This window comes from Dermochelys coriacea, chromosome 7 (genome assembly GCF_009764565.3).
Source record: "Dermochelys coriacea isolate rDerCor1 chromosome 7, rDerCor1.pri.v4, whole genome shotgun sequence".
Classification (NCBI taxonomy): domain Eukaryota; kingdom Metazoa; phylum Chordata; order Testudines; family Dermochelyidae; genus Dermochelys; species Dermochelys coriacea.
Genome location: NC_050074.1, coordinates 127,517,610 through 127,531,146, shown reverse-complemented (window position 1 = coordinate 127,531,146; position 13,537 = coordinate 127,517,610). Strand labels below are relative to the sequence as shown.

General features: G+C 46.2%; 1 protein-coding gene across 1 annotated transcript in view; it reads right to left on the bottom strand.

Moving 5' to 3' along the window:
• The window catches only part of ALDH18A1 (aldehyde dehydrogenase 18 family member A1), a gene marked incomplete at its 3' end in the record, with an annotated part of 126,531 nt that extends 113,438 nt beyond the window's left edge, over positions 1-13,093 (bottom strand). The window contains exon 1 of the mRNA XM_043518696.1: positions 12,957-13,093. The remainder of the gene's footprint in view (positions 1-12,956) is intronic.
• Positions 13,094-13,537: the final 444 nt, after the last annotated feature.

Sequence of the window (13,537 nt, the reverse complement as noted above, 5' to 3'; positions counted from 1 at the left end):
ATAGACACTGGAGCAGCCATCAGCTTAACCACATGGGGGCAGAGGAGACCCTCAGAAGGGACTGTGACAATTGTAGGTGCAATGGGAGGAGAGACACAGTTAACCCAGAGGCAGGGACAGATCAAAGGAATCTGGGGGGAAGGGGAGATTATGTGGGGTTGTAATGATATGCTTAATCTGTTGGGGGCAGGAGATTTACACAAACTGGGTCTTGTACTGGATTTAGCCAATTGGGTGTGTTTACTGGGGCAGATGCAGGACGCTCAGGGCTATACCATTCCTAGGGGATAGCCACTATGACCATTAAAGCAGAACATGCCCTCCCACCACCCCCAGCTGGGTGGGAACACATCCCTGTGTGGGCTAAGGATAACCTGAATTGTGGTAGGGGCAGCATGGAGGTATTGCTGGAGGAAGGGAACCCTCCCCCAAGGAAACAGTATCCTATTCCTCGGGAGGCTTTGGCAGAGGTGGGGGCAACGACTGGGGAATTGGAACAGAGAGGACTGATTAGAGCGGTTGCATCCCCTTGTAATGCTGCTGGGTTGCCAGTGAGAGTGCCAAACTGTACCTGGTGCCTCACTGTGGATCACAAGGTACTAAATGCTCTGGCCAATTCACCAGCCTTAGTAGTGGCAGCGTACCCTGAAATGCTCAACTGTATTGGACCCCAATTCCGAATTTTCACTGTTTTGGACGTAGCTAGTAGGTTTTGGTCTCTGCCACTAGCTACCTTGTGTCAGTATAAAAACTGCATTCACATGGGAGGGCAGACAATTCTGCTAGACAGTTCTACCACAGGGATATCGGGACTCCCCTGCAATTTTTCACAGATACATGAGACAGGCTCTGGAGGGGGTGGATTCAGCAAGGTGCATACAATATGTAGACGACTTGTTGCTAATGTCAAAGACAGAGGAAGAAGACAGGGAAATAATTGAGCAGGTCCTGCAAGCTTTTGCAAGAGCAGGGTTGAAGGTCAATGGCAAAAAGGCTCAGATAGGACAGACAAGAGTGACCTACTTAGGTGTCCCAGATGGGAAGGGAAATCGATAAGGGACAGGTGCAACCGATCCAGTCCCTGCCACTGCCTTCAGATGTTAAAAGCTTGCTAAGTTTTCTGGGTCTAACTGGATTTTGCAGAGATTTTGTGGCCAATTATGCAGAAATAGCCCAGCCTCTATTTGATCTAACCCGAGCCTCAACTTGGGAATGGTCAGAAGAGTGAACTGAGGCAGTGAGAGTGCTAAAAGAAAACCTGGCCAGTGCTCCAGTGCTGGCCTCCCCGGATGGGGAGAAAGTCTTTTATTTATACCCTTTGGTATCAGACACTACCATTGGTTGTGCATTAACACAGGAGTATGGAGCAAAAGTCTCTCGACTTTTGAGTGCTATGGAATTGAAGTATGGATGGTGTGAAAAGGTGCTGTTGTGCACCTACTGGGGGGTAGGGAAATTCAAATACCTCACGATCATATCATGAACCCCTGCGGCTGTCAAATATGCATACTATCTTACAGGGACAAGAGAGTGGGCAGCGTAATGCCAAATGGTTGCTGGCTCTACACGCAGAAAACATTAAAGCAGAAGTGTTAAAGGAACCCATAGCTGGATTACATCTGGCTGGCACCCCACACCAATGTGAAGCCAGCCCAGGTAAAACCCAACATCAGGTGTTTTGGGCAACTAACCCCAATCAGGTAAAGGAGGGGACACTGGTATGCATTTTGGATGGAAGTTGTAGGTATCAAGGAGGACGGAAAATTGCAGGCTTGGCTGTTGTGGGAATCAGAGGAAATGAGACAGTCAGCACCATTGGTTTCTCACTAGAAGCAAGGTCAGCTCAGGAGGAAGAACTGGCAGCCTTGCTAACAACTTTAAAAGAAGCGGATCCCAAATTTGAGCCAGAATGTTGGGTGGTGGTAGATTCCGATTACGTATTTTGTGGTGCCACACAAATGCTGAGATGGTGGGTAAATAATCATTTCAGGGCAACAGACGGCTCCACAATCAAGCATGCCACCTGGTGGAAGCAAGTGGAGGAGCTCAGTCACTGTTTTACATGGATCAATGTGGTAAAGGTAAAGGCAAAGGCACACAAGAAAACAGGACCCCTAAGCAAAGGAAATAATCTGGCCGACATAGAGGCCAAGCGGGCTGCAACAAAGGCACCCCCATGGCCCTGGGAGCCAGAAGAGTATGTACCTGTAGCAGTGTTAACAAGAAGTCGGGTGGATACAGAGCGGGGAGGGTGAATTCGAGAGTTGCAAGAATCTGACCCAGGACTGGAAGGCATCATGAAACTTGGGGACAGGCATGTGCCAAAAGTGGAACTAATGGAAGGGATTTGGTGTGTCTTAACAATTGAGGGACCAGTAATGCTGTGCCCTCAGGGAAGCCAGATGGCTTTCTTAAGCTGGGTGCACGGAAGCTTGGCAGGGGGACACTCCGGGTTTGAGGAGGCACTGGGAACTTTTTGCTGGTGGCCAGGAATGGCAGCTGATTTAAAAATCACATCTGGAACGTTGTTTGGACTGTGCCAGGCACAGGCCACCTCATAAGGTGCTAAGGGGAGAAATAATGAGACAAGCCCCATGGGGACCATGGGAAAGGATAAAATTGACTACACAGGACCCCTACCACCAGGTCACAAGAAAAACCGATTCATGTTGGTGGTACTATCAAACTGCCCGAGTAACTGCTGAAATACTGGTAAATGAGGTATGCACTCGCTGGGGGGGTCCCAAAGGTGATTGACTCAGACCAAGGAGCTGCTTTTCAGTCAGATCTGTTAGGGGAGCTATCAGCCTTCACTGGAATCACACAGTTGTTCCATATTGCTTATCATCTACAGGCTGCAGGAGAAAGGGAGTAGAAATGGGAGAAAAAAAACTGGTCACAGTTACTGCCCTTTGTCTTAATGAGAATAAGGGCCTGAGTCTCAAAGGGCACAGGATTTTCTCCATATGAAGCTCTCATGGGAAGGCCCATGGAACAGTGGGAAAATCTACTTACCCCAGTACCTGGGAAGTCACTACACACGGCTTAACACAAGAATGGATTTTAACTCTAATCAAATATGTAAAACAAGTACAGCAGGCGGTGGCCTGGCGAGACGAGCAAGGAAGCAGCAAGAGTCAAAGCATGGCATGACCTGCCTGGGGAGCGTGATCTACCCCTGGCGGGAGATCTAGAGATGTACAAGATTCCAGGTCAACACCATCTATTCCCAGCTCCTAAATGGAAGGGCCCCTATCTTGTCCTTGACCAATTAGGGCCCAGTCTGCTATTACTGGGTACAAAGAATGGAGGACGGGAGTGGGTTCACTGCACACAAATAAAAAGGTACAAACAGGTGATTGGGAAAGGGGACATGTACATTTTGTTATGTGTGTATTACAAGTTAATTCAAAAAGGAGAAAAGGATGAAAATTCCCTGGCCCTGGATGGAACAATTACTAGTACTAATCACATTTGTCACATTTACAAATTCTGTTCAGATCCCACAATGTGAAGTGTCAAAAGGGGGAAAACACATGGACGGCTACACATGCAACCTGCGGTAATAAAGCTAATGAAGACTATGAGAATCTCCACATAGAAAGATGTACTACTAATACTTCAGCAGGAATTTGGCAGTGTTGGTTTATGGATTAGATGGGGGAATCCCAACCTGGTGGACAATATCAAATTTATCAGGAAATATTGCATGGTACTCCCTGGGTGCTGCCATGATTAACGATAGTGGAAAACACCATTACCCAGCTATGTGGTTTGTTACAGAGGGTCCAAAGAATATAACCCTCTGGTCTTCTGGAGCAAATGAACCCTCTTGGGAAAATAGGGCCCCACATTTAGGGTGCGATATGTAACCACAATGGTACTTCCATGGAAGATAATCCCCGAAGGTGTGATTGTTATGTACATATTACATTAGGCATAAAATCCCCTTTGGGACACTCGGTATATGATGAGTTAACCATTTTACAGAATGTAACCCTACAGGTGATATGGATGCCAAGTTGGAAGAATCCAAATTTAAAGTGGCCACTGCCTGGAGCCGAGAATATTCCCAACAAGCAAGTGTATGGGAGCAGGTGCAGCCAGCACTTTTTAGCGTGTCCTTTCACTCTATTACATGGGTGGTACGCCCCAAGGAATGGTGGGTGGACCAAATTCATCCTAATTGTAGTATGTACATAAAAGGATTGAAACAACAATTCAATGGGTGGGTGAGAAGACACACCAGGAATTGTCATTGGAAAAGGGGATTGTGGGCAGCAGGGAACACTATGCTGGGTACATGGAATCTGGGGGACAAGTGAGTAACCAAACAATTAGTAAGCCAAAGTGTGAAATTTCAACAACAAATTAATGAATTAATGGCACAGCAACTATCGGCAGTTGCTACAGGGTGGAGGACAGCAGTAGAGGTAAACTTGCAGTTAACTCACTGGGCAGGGGACCTGGTGACATGGGTGGGGGATGGCTTCAGAAGACTAACATGGGAAGAAGTGTGTGTAGGTATTCAAAATGCTCAGTTAATAATGTTAATGGATATTATGAGAGATGCTTAGTCAGAGCAATGGCCTTCAGTATTAAATTGGGAGGCTAGCCCATATTTATCCACAATTGCAAAAACATACCCATCTACCTGGAAAATAACATTCCCGACCTGTGGGGACAGTTCTTGTGTTGTTACTATGATACCATGGGAAGGAAATGCAAATAAGATGGTTCCTTTAAACCCTATGGGAGTAACTAGGGAAGGGGGAGCGCGTTGGGAGGCAATAGGAAATAGGTGGTGGGGCGGACAGAAGGGGTGGAACGGGGTAAATTGGACTGTCACCACATTTATATGCATCATTTGTATATCCAGAGGAGGAATATGGATGTGCCCCCCTCCTATGACTATGGAGGAGCAGGATCAGTGGCCTATTGTAAAGGGGGGCATTTGGAGATAATGTATATGGGGAATGGTGTATTCTGTTGGGAATGTATGCAATCCTGCAATATAACACTAAGAGGCAAAATCCTTCCAGTGTATGACCAAATTATGAACATCTATACATTGCCACCTGGACTATGGTGCACCAATGGATCAGTGGACTTAATCGTTGTAAACAATCGAACCAGCACTACTACACCATGCCGTACCAAGTAGTTGAATTGGTTTGGACAATACCAAATTTCACTGTGGATATTCAATGGACACACAATATGGACAAAAGTACACAAAGATTACAAGAGCAACTTGCTGCAAGCACCAACAGTTGGACACACTTACAATACACACTACAGGATGGCGCTGACAAAATTTTAACCTTATCAAAGGAGGAGAAGCGGTGTTTTTAGTGGTGGCCAGGATGTTGGACCATACTGCAGTGGTCAGGACTCTCAGTGTTGCTGCGGATTATCATAGCAGCTGCTGTACTGTTAACTATATTTGTCTTACGTTGCATATGGAAATGATCAAGGGGGCACAACCCCCTAGAGAACAGCCACTAATTATAACCTGTAAGTAATGTAGTAAGCCCTCCCCCTCCCAGTGTACTAGACAACCCAGACCCAACCTTCTCGGGCCCACTATACTGGGAAGTCTGGAACAGGCTTAATTGGAATAGGTGTAGTATGCCCATACGAGAGAAGGTGCAGGGCACGGGTACTACACAAGGGGCAGTGGAACAGATGGAGCATCGACACCTTCCACCTTGATGCCTGGCCCTATCAGGAAATGTGTCACCATATGTGCTATGCTTTTCCAGCGATACCTGGGCAGGAGGATCCCAAAAGAAGAAAAAAAAAAAAAAGCGGTGAAGTGTTAGGATATAGATAGGATATTCACGCTTGCCTGTAAAGGCCTATACTCTAAGAATGTAGGTATATGTTTATCATTTAGCTAGTAATAGAGGTATACAAAAAAGACTCTCTAAGGGCCTTCTCTCACTGTGACAGTCTGAGGCCCTGTTCTTAGGCCAATGCCTTTGGCTAAGCAGCAGAGTCACATCCTCACATTCCAAACTAGTCAATATGGGGCTGTTAGCAAGGTGATCCGATCTATCACCTCCAGAGAAAAGGAAGAGCCTAGAAGATGTAAAAGGAAATTTAGGTTGATAGTTTTCTGTCTGGTAAAGAACTCACTTATCAATAGACACAGCTGGGAAACCCTTATGTCTTTATAGATATAATTGTGAAATCCTCACTTCTGTATTGTTTTGTCATTATAGTTCCCACTTTGCTATTCAGAGTAGCAGCCGTGTTAGTCTGTATTCGCAAAAAGAAAAGGAGTACTTGTGGCAGAGTCCATGCAAATAAACAATAGCAAAGTGAAAAGGAGTACTTGTGGCACCTTAGAGACTAACAAATTTATTTGAGCATAAGCTTTCGTGGGCTACAGCTCACTTCATCGGATGTCTCTAAGGTGCCACAAGTACTCCTTTTCTTTTTGCGAATACAGACTAACACGGCTGCTACTCTGAAACCAATTATCACTGACATTTTTCTGATTAAATTCTTTCTCCCAGCTGATCTGGCTCTTAATTGTTTTCAGCTTTGTAAAATTGGCCCTTTAAAGCACCAAATATATATACACCACTGAGCTGGATTTTATTTTGTTTGCACCTTGTAAAAGTGATCAAGTCATGATCGCTTGCACCTAAGTTACCATTTTTTGTTCTGTGATAAGTTCTTCTTTGTCATGAAGAAATCTGACATAAAAAAAAATCAGCCTGGAACACAGGGGAATTCTGAGTTAGGAAACTCATCTATAATATTTAGACATTCCAAGGGTACTTTAGTACTAGTAGCATGAGACCTCCAGCATAGATCACTCAAATTGAAGTGCCCCCTTGGTCATGCAACGTTTTTTTTCCTACTCATTATATAGACGTGCATAAGGAGCTGACCCTGTTCCCTAGTGCGATTTAGCAGACACAAATTTATACCCCATCTTGTGCTTTATCTGTGAGGACGCTGATCCATAACTTGGAAGAAAACGATTTTGAATAGTAATCAGCAACGTGGAAACAGGTAATGACATTTTGACAGAGTGCCACTTCCCCCTCCCTTTTGTCCACTCAGTCCTAAATGGATTATAACCATTGATTTGTAACATTGAATGACTAAACCTGAAACAAGAAAAGGAGTACTTGTGGCACCTTAGAGACTAACAAATTTATTTGAGCATAAGCTTTTGTGAGCTACAGCTCACTTCATCAAATGCATATAGTGGAAAATACAGTGGGGAGATTTATATACACAGAGAACATGAAACAATGGGTGTTACCATACAGACTGTAACAAGAGTGACCAGGAAAGGTGAGCTATAACCAGCAGGAGAGTGGGGAGGGGCTGGGAGGGGGGACCTTTTGTAGTGATAATCAAGCTGGGCCATTTCCAGCTGTTGACAAGAACAGTAGGGGGGGAATAAACAAGAGGAAATAGTTTTACTTTGTTTAATGACACATCCACTCCCAGTACAGTATTTTCCACTGTATGCATCCAATGATGTGAGCTGTAATGCTCAAATAAATGTGTTAGTCTCTAAGGTGCCATGAGTACTCCTTTTCTTTTTGCGGATACAGACTAACACGGCTGCTACTCTTAAACCTGAAACAGTAGCTCCGAGACATGTCAGCTACTCAGTTCATCTCAGGTTTCAGAATAGCAGCCGTGTTAGTCTATATTCGCAAAAAGAAAAGGAGTACTTGTGGCACCTTAGAGACTAACAAATTTATTTGAGCATAAGCTTTCGTGAGCTACAGCCCACTTCATCGGATGCATTTGGTGGAAAATACAGAGGGGAGATTGATATACACACACAGAGAACATGAAACAATGGGTTTATCATACACACTGTAAGGAGAGTGATCACTTAAGATAAGCCATCACCAGCAGCGGGGGGGGGGGGCGGGAAGGAGGAGGCCAGTCCTTGCTTACAGACAGCCCCCCAATCTGAAGCAAATACTCACCAGCAACTACACACCACACACAACAGAACCACTAACGCAGGAACCTATCCTTGCAACAAAGCCCGTTGCCAATTCTGTCCACATTTCTATTCAGGGGACACCATCATAGGGCCTAATCACATCAGCCACACTATCAGAGGCTCATTCACCTGCGCATCTACCAATGTGATATATGCCATCATGTGCCAGCAATGCCCCTCTGCCATGTACATTGGTCAAACTGGACAGTCTATGTAAAAGAATGAATGGACACAAATCAGACAGCAAGAATTATAACATTCAAAAACCAGTTGGAGAACACTTCAATCTCTCTGGTCACTCGATTACAGACCTGAGAGTGGCTATCCTTCAACAAAAAAGCTTCAAAAACAGACTCCAACGAGAGACTGCGGAATTGGAATTAATTTGCAAGCTGGATACAATTAATTTAGGCTTGAATAGAGACTGGGAGTGGATGAGTCATTACACAAAGTAAAACTATTTCCCCATGTTATTTCTCCCCCCCACCCCACCCCCCACTGTTCCTCAGATATTCTTGATGTCCATCTGTTTGCATTTGGAGAGGAAGATGAAAAAACTCGTACAGATACAGACATCATGAAGTTGACAGATTTACACTCTATACGGCTAAATTCAGTGCCTTGCATAATGACAAGTTTCAGAGTAGCAGCCACTACTCTGAAACCTGTCAGATATTCTTGTTAACTGCTGGAAATAGCCTACCTTGCTTGTCACCATGAAAGGTTTTCCTCCTTCCACCTCCCCCCCCCCGCTGGTGATAGCTTATCTTAAGTGATCACTCTCCTTACGTGTGTATGATAAACCCATTGTTTCATGTTCTCTGTGTGTGTGTATATCAATCTCCCCTCTGTATTTTCCACCAAATGCATCCGATGAAGTGAGCTGTAGCTCACGAAAGCTTATGCTCTAATAAATTTGTTAGTCTCTAAGGTGCCACAAGTACTCCTTTTCTTTTATCAAGTATGTAGTGAGGAGTGGAGAACAGGCAGTCACAGCACTGTCTTCTTGGTGCATCTCCTAGCATGCCTGTTCTCACCTCCGCACCAAAAGGGTCAGGGCTTTGCCAAATGCTGGCTCACCTGGAGTGCAGGGAGAGGGGGATCAGACTCCTTCAGAAGGAAGAGTCCCCTCCCCAAGATTCAGGCTCACACTGGGGGCAAAGAGATGGGCTCAGACCCTCATCCCAAATCCTAGCACACACATGAAGTTAGGGTGAAGGGTTCAGTCCCTCCCCACCCCCTATCTTGACACATACACAAAGGAGGGAAGGATATTGGAATGAATTTGTGGTGCACCTGTCCCTATTCTCCCCCAGTTCCCCTACAACTCACCCCCAAGTTCCCTGACCGAGTGCCCCCACCCTCTCCTCCACCTGAACCTCCCAAACCTTCTCCCATCCCCATTACCTCTCTCTCCTCACTCCAGTCCCTCTATTTCCCGCACTGCCACCTAATCCTCCTCCTCCAGCAGGCAAGTGAATGACTACTTTTTTTTCCCCCTTTCAACAATACTTTGATTACATTCCCCATTCTCTCTCCCCCCACCCCCACCCCAAAAAAAAACAACCCAAAAGAGATTGTAGCAACAAGTCTTCAGACCTTTTTCTGATTTCTGCACTAGGGGAGATAAACTGATCCTGACCCACCCAGCTAGGGTCAAAGGTTACTTCTTAACCCCTTGAGCTATCCAGCTGCAGTGAAGCTCTCCTTGCTATAAACTCCCTGGGCTCCTTTGTCTGCACATGCTCAGTGTAATTATGTTCAAGAGCTAAAGAACTAAACTTTTTGGCAAATATTCTGATCCACCAAAGGGACCAACGGTTGTCAAACATTAGTTGAGCGTAATCCTTGAACAACTGAGACTCCTGTTGCCAGGATTAGAGCTCTGGTTTGATCCCCAGGTCTGGGCAAAAAAATGTTGGTAGACTGTAAACCTTAGGAAAAGCAGTTTGGAAGGGCCTGTATCTTGGAAACCCCTTTGTCACAGGTCCCCAAATTTGGACTATCCGGCACCCTCACAAATTACACCAAATTTCAAAGTGAGCCAAGTAACTGTGCAGATTTTAGAGCACTGAAATATAAATGCTGGTGTAAAGCTACAGCAGGTCTGGTGGTCCACTATAACAGCATTTTCAATATTGCTTCCCCACAGGGGTAGTGGGTGTGATGGAATGCTAAATTGGATTCTATTGTTCAGCCACTGGTGGCGCTGTGTGCAACATCTCATCTAAGTTAACTTCAGCCCTACCTGGGAGGGTATTAAAGGATCTTACAGCGAACACATCTGGTGTCTCCCCCTTTGAAAAGGAAGCTTTGTAGCTAGTCCATATCAGGTACAGAAGCCTGGCCTATTAGTAGCAGTCCTGCAACTTACCATGTACAAAGAAATACATAACAGTGGGTCCCATGCACTAGCTGGGGTAAGACTTTAGTGACTGAGATCCTTTGTGGCCCGATCAGAACCATCAGTTGATACACTCCTCAATGTGTGTACAAAATATGAAGTTGTTAGAATCTGTCAATCTTAAAACAAGCTGCTTTTTTTCCAGAAGCTGTATCTCAGGAATCCCTTGGTCAAATGACTCCAAATTCAGATCACTAACTCTATTTCCCTCCCCCACCCCCCATTAGTCACACCAAATTTCAAGATAATCCACATAAAGGACAACTCTTCTAAAATGGCATGGTTAAGGCTGGGAAGTCTTTTCTATTTAACTAGAGAGGAGCTGGTGCTCACCTATAAAATAGTGGTCTTGGTCATCAAAAACACCATTGCTAGGTCTCTTTTAAACCTATTATAGTGCAGCAGGAAACAGAACAAACATAAAAATTAATTTCAATTTCAAAGAATAAAGTATGGAAACTACATTGGTCTTTTTAAAAAACGTGCAACAGAAGAAAGTTACATTACATACGAAGAGGGATAAAAATATTTTTAACTCAAATATTTCTTTGCAGATCAATGCAATCAAAATAAAACTAGAGAAAGGACAGAAGCTGGACTACAGTATTGTAATTTATAGCCTGAGTTTTTCTGGTGGAAGGAGAGTTCAGGCTGGGACAAGTGTTTATGGCAACACATCTTAATCTTACATCGTAACTATTTCTTATCTAAAATAAGACTACACCTCTTATTTCATAACATATTTTTAAACTTCATCTCTTACTGGGATTTTCAAAAAAAATCTGTGATTCAAGTAATTTGTAAGTACATCCATTGGGTCATCTTTATTTACTATTATATTACTCCTTTCAAACAATGAGCAGGTTAGAGTCACACAATTTCTTCTTGCAGAAGCTGTACTAGTTTGAGCCTATTATTTCTTTTTGTGGAGATGGGTTATGCAACTGCAACAGTCTTATCACTGAGCATTACACTAAAACCTTGGAACAACTGTTAAGTGTCACAGGAATGTCACCTGGTATAAATGCTTGAACAGTTTGTCTCCTATTCAGAGGACTAAGCCCCATTGCCAGAAGCAAATACAAAACATTAATGGGACGCACTAATGAGGTTCAGGTGCATCACCTCAGCTTTCAGGACATGTACTGGAAAAATCTTTCAGGATGTTGCTTCTGGGCCTTGTTTTTTGATTATTTTAAAGTCAGCTTCAGCCTATTAGGTATCATAAGTTTGAAGTTCACCCCTCAAGCTGCTGGAAGAGAAAAGGGGCCCTCCTCTTCCACGCTCTGGGGTCCCACCCCCACAGCAGCAGGGGTTAGACTCACTAATGCTCTGCCCAAACTGACTACTGAAAATATAAGGATGGCTGTTATTTTTCCCCAAAGCCCAGACTCCTTTTTTCACACCTTCCTCTACCAAGCATAACTCCAAAAAGTTTGCCTTTGCTACTCATAGCTTTCCAAAGCAAGAGCAGAGTAAAACTGATACTTGGCTGCTGCCCACAGACTAAATAGCACCAAGGAAACTGACTAGTCATGTTAATGTCACTCTACTAAAGATGCCTAAGAAAGTTCCCCAGAAGTCAACAGGTTAGCCACCCCTCTCCCCACTACAGGTACACTACAAGTACACTACAGGAGCCTTCCCTAGTACAGGTCAGGGATCTGGAACAGTTTTCTCTATAAACCATTATCTTAGGATAACATGCAACAGCCACAGGGCTGCATACAAGAGTTGCCAACTGCTCCGCTTATGGGACCAGGCAGCACGTGGCAATTCAGTGTCCCTCAGCAGCCTTCACCAAGGTAGTAAGAAAGTCCCTCCTCCTCTGCCTCTATTTCCCTTCTCCATCTGTCCGACAGAGGAGCACACCTTGTCTCAAGAATGCATCCGATGAAGTGAGCTGTAGCTCACGAAAGCTTATGCTCTAATAAATTTGTTAGTCTCTAAGGTGCCACACGTACTCCTTTTCTTTTTGTCTCAAGAAAACAACCCAGGAGCAGGTTCAGCTAACCAATCCCAATCCAGGGCAGGCTCCTCTTTCCTTCCCAGCACAGGAGTCTTGCTGTCGCTGCAGCAGCGCCGGCTTGTCCCAGCCCAAACCGGGGGTCCGGGAGCAGGCAGGACAGGCCAGTCAGCCTAGCCGGACTGGGAAGCGGCAAATGAGATTGTGAGATTCACTGCTGGAGGGGGCCTGGAGCACGAAGTCACCCCAATACACCCCGCAGCCGGCTGAGAGATCCTCTAGCACCCGCCACACCCCCATACCCACAGGTCCTGGCATTCTCCACACACACACACACTGGATGCCCACCAGCAGCCCCCACCCTCTAGTCATGCCGCCCCCCGCCACCTCCAACCACCTCCATCCACTAGTCATACCCCCCCCAGGTCCCCCAGCTCCGGGCCAGCCTCCTCCACCAGCCCCGCCACTCACCCCGCGACACTCAGCTCCCGGTGCACCTCACCCCGGCACCGGCCTCCCTCCACTGGCCGCGCCCGCCGGCCCAGGGGGCCTACGCCAGACCGCGACAGTCCCCATTCGCAAAGCCACTTACATACTTTCCGTTCGCCCGGAGGCCCGGCCGCTGCGCTGCGCTGCGCTGCGCTGGTGGCGGGGGAGGCAGCGCGGCACTTCTGAGGCGAGCGAGGCAAGTTCCCCCGCTGGGGAAGGGCAACTTCCGGTCCGGTCCGCCTCGCCCCCCTCACCCGCACGGGGCGCCGGAACCTCCGCCACCTCCCTCCCGCCCCCGCCTAGCCCCACCCCAGACCCCCCTGCAGTCTCGCATACCGCCCGGCTGGGCTGACTTGGTGGCACATGCCCTCCCTGGGGTTTGGGTCACCCCGGGGCATGTGCCTCCTTTGGGTCTCACTGGTAGGGTGTGTGGCCTTGGGTCTGAGCCACATGCCGCCATCTGGGTAACTGCAATCACAAAGTCCAGGCCTTAGGCATGTGGGTGATGCCCAGGCAGATAATAACTGTCCGTTTGTATTGGGGTGACCGCCACAGGCCCCAGGAAGAGAAAAAGTTCCTTGGTTGAAAGCTTTATTTTCTTGTCAAATACACATTACAAACAAAATGGTAAGGGACCAAGTTTACTCTGGAAACACATTGAGCCAGGAAAGAGACAAGTTGCATATGC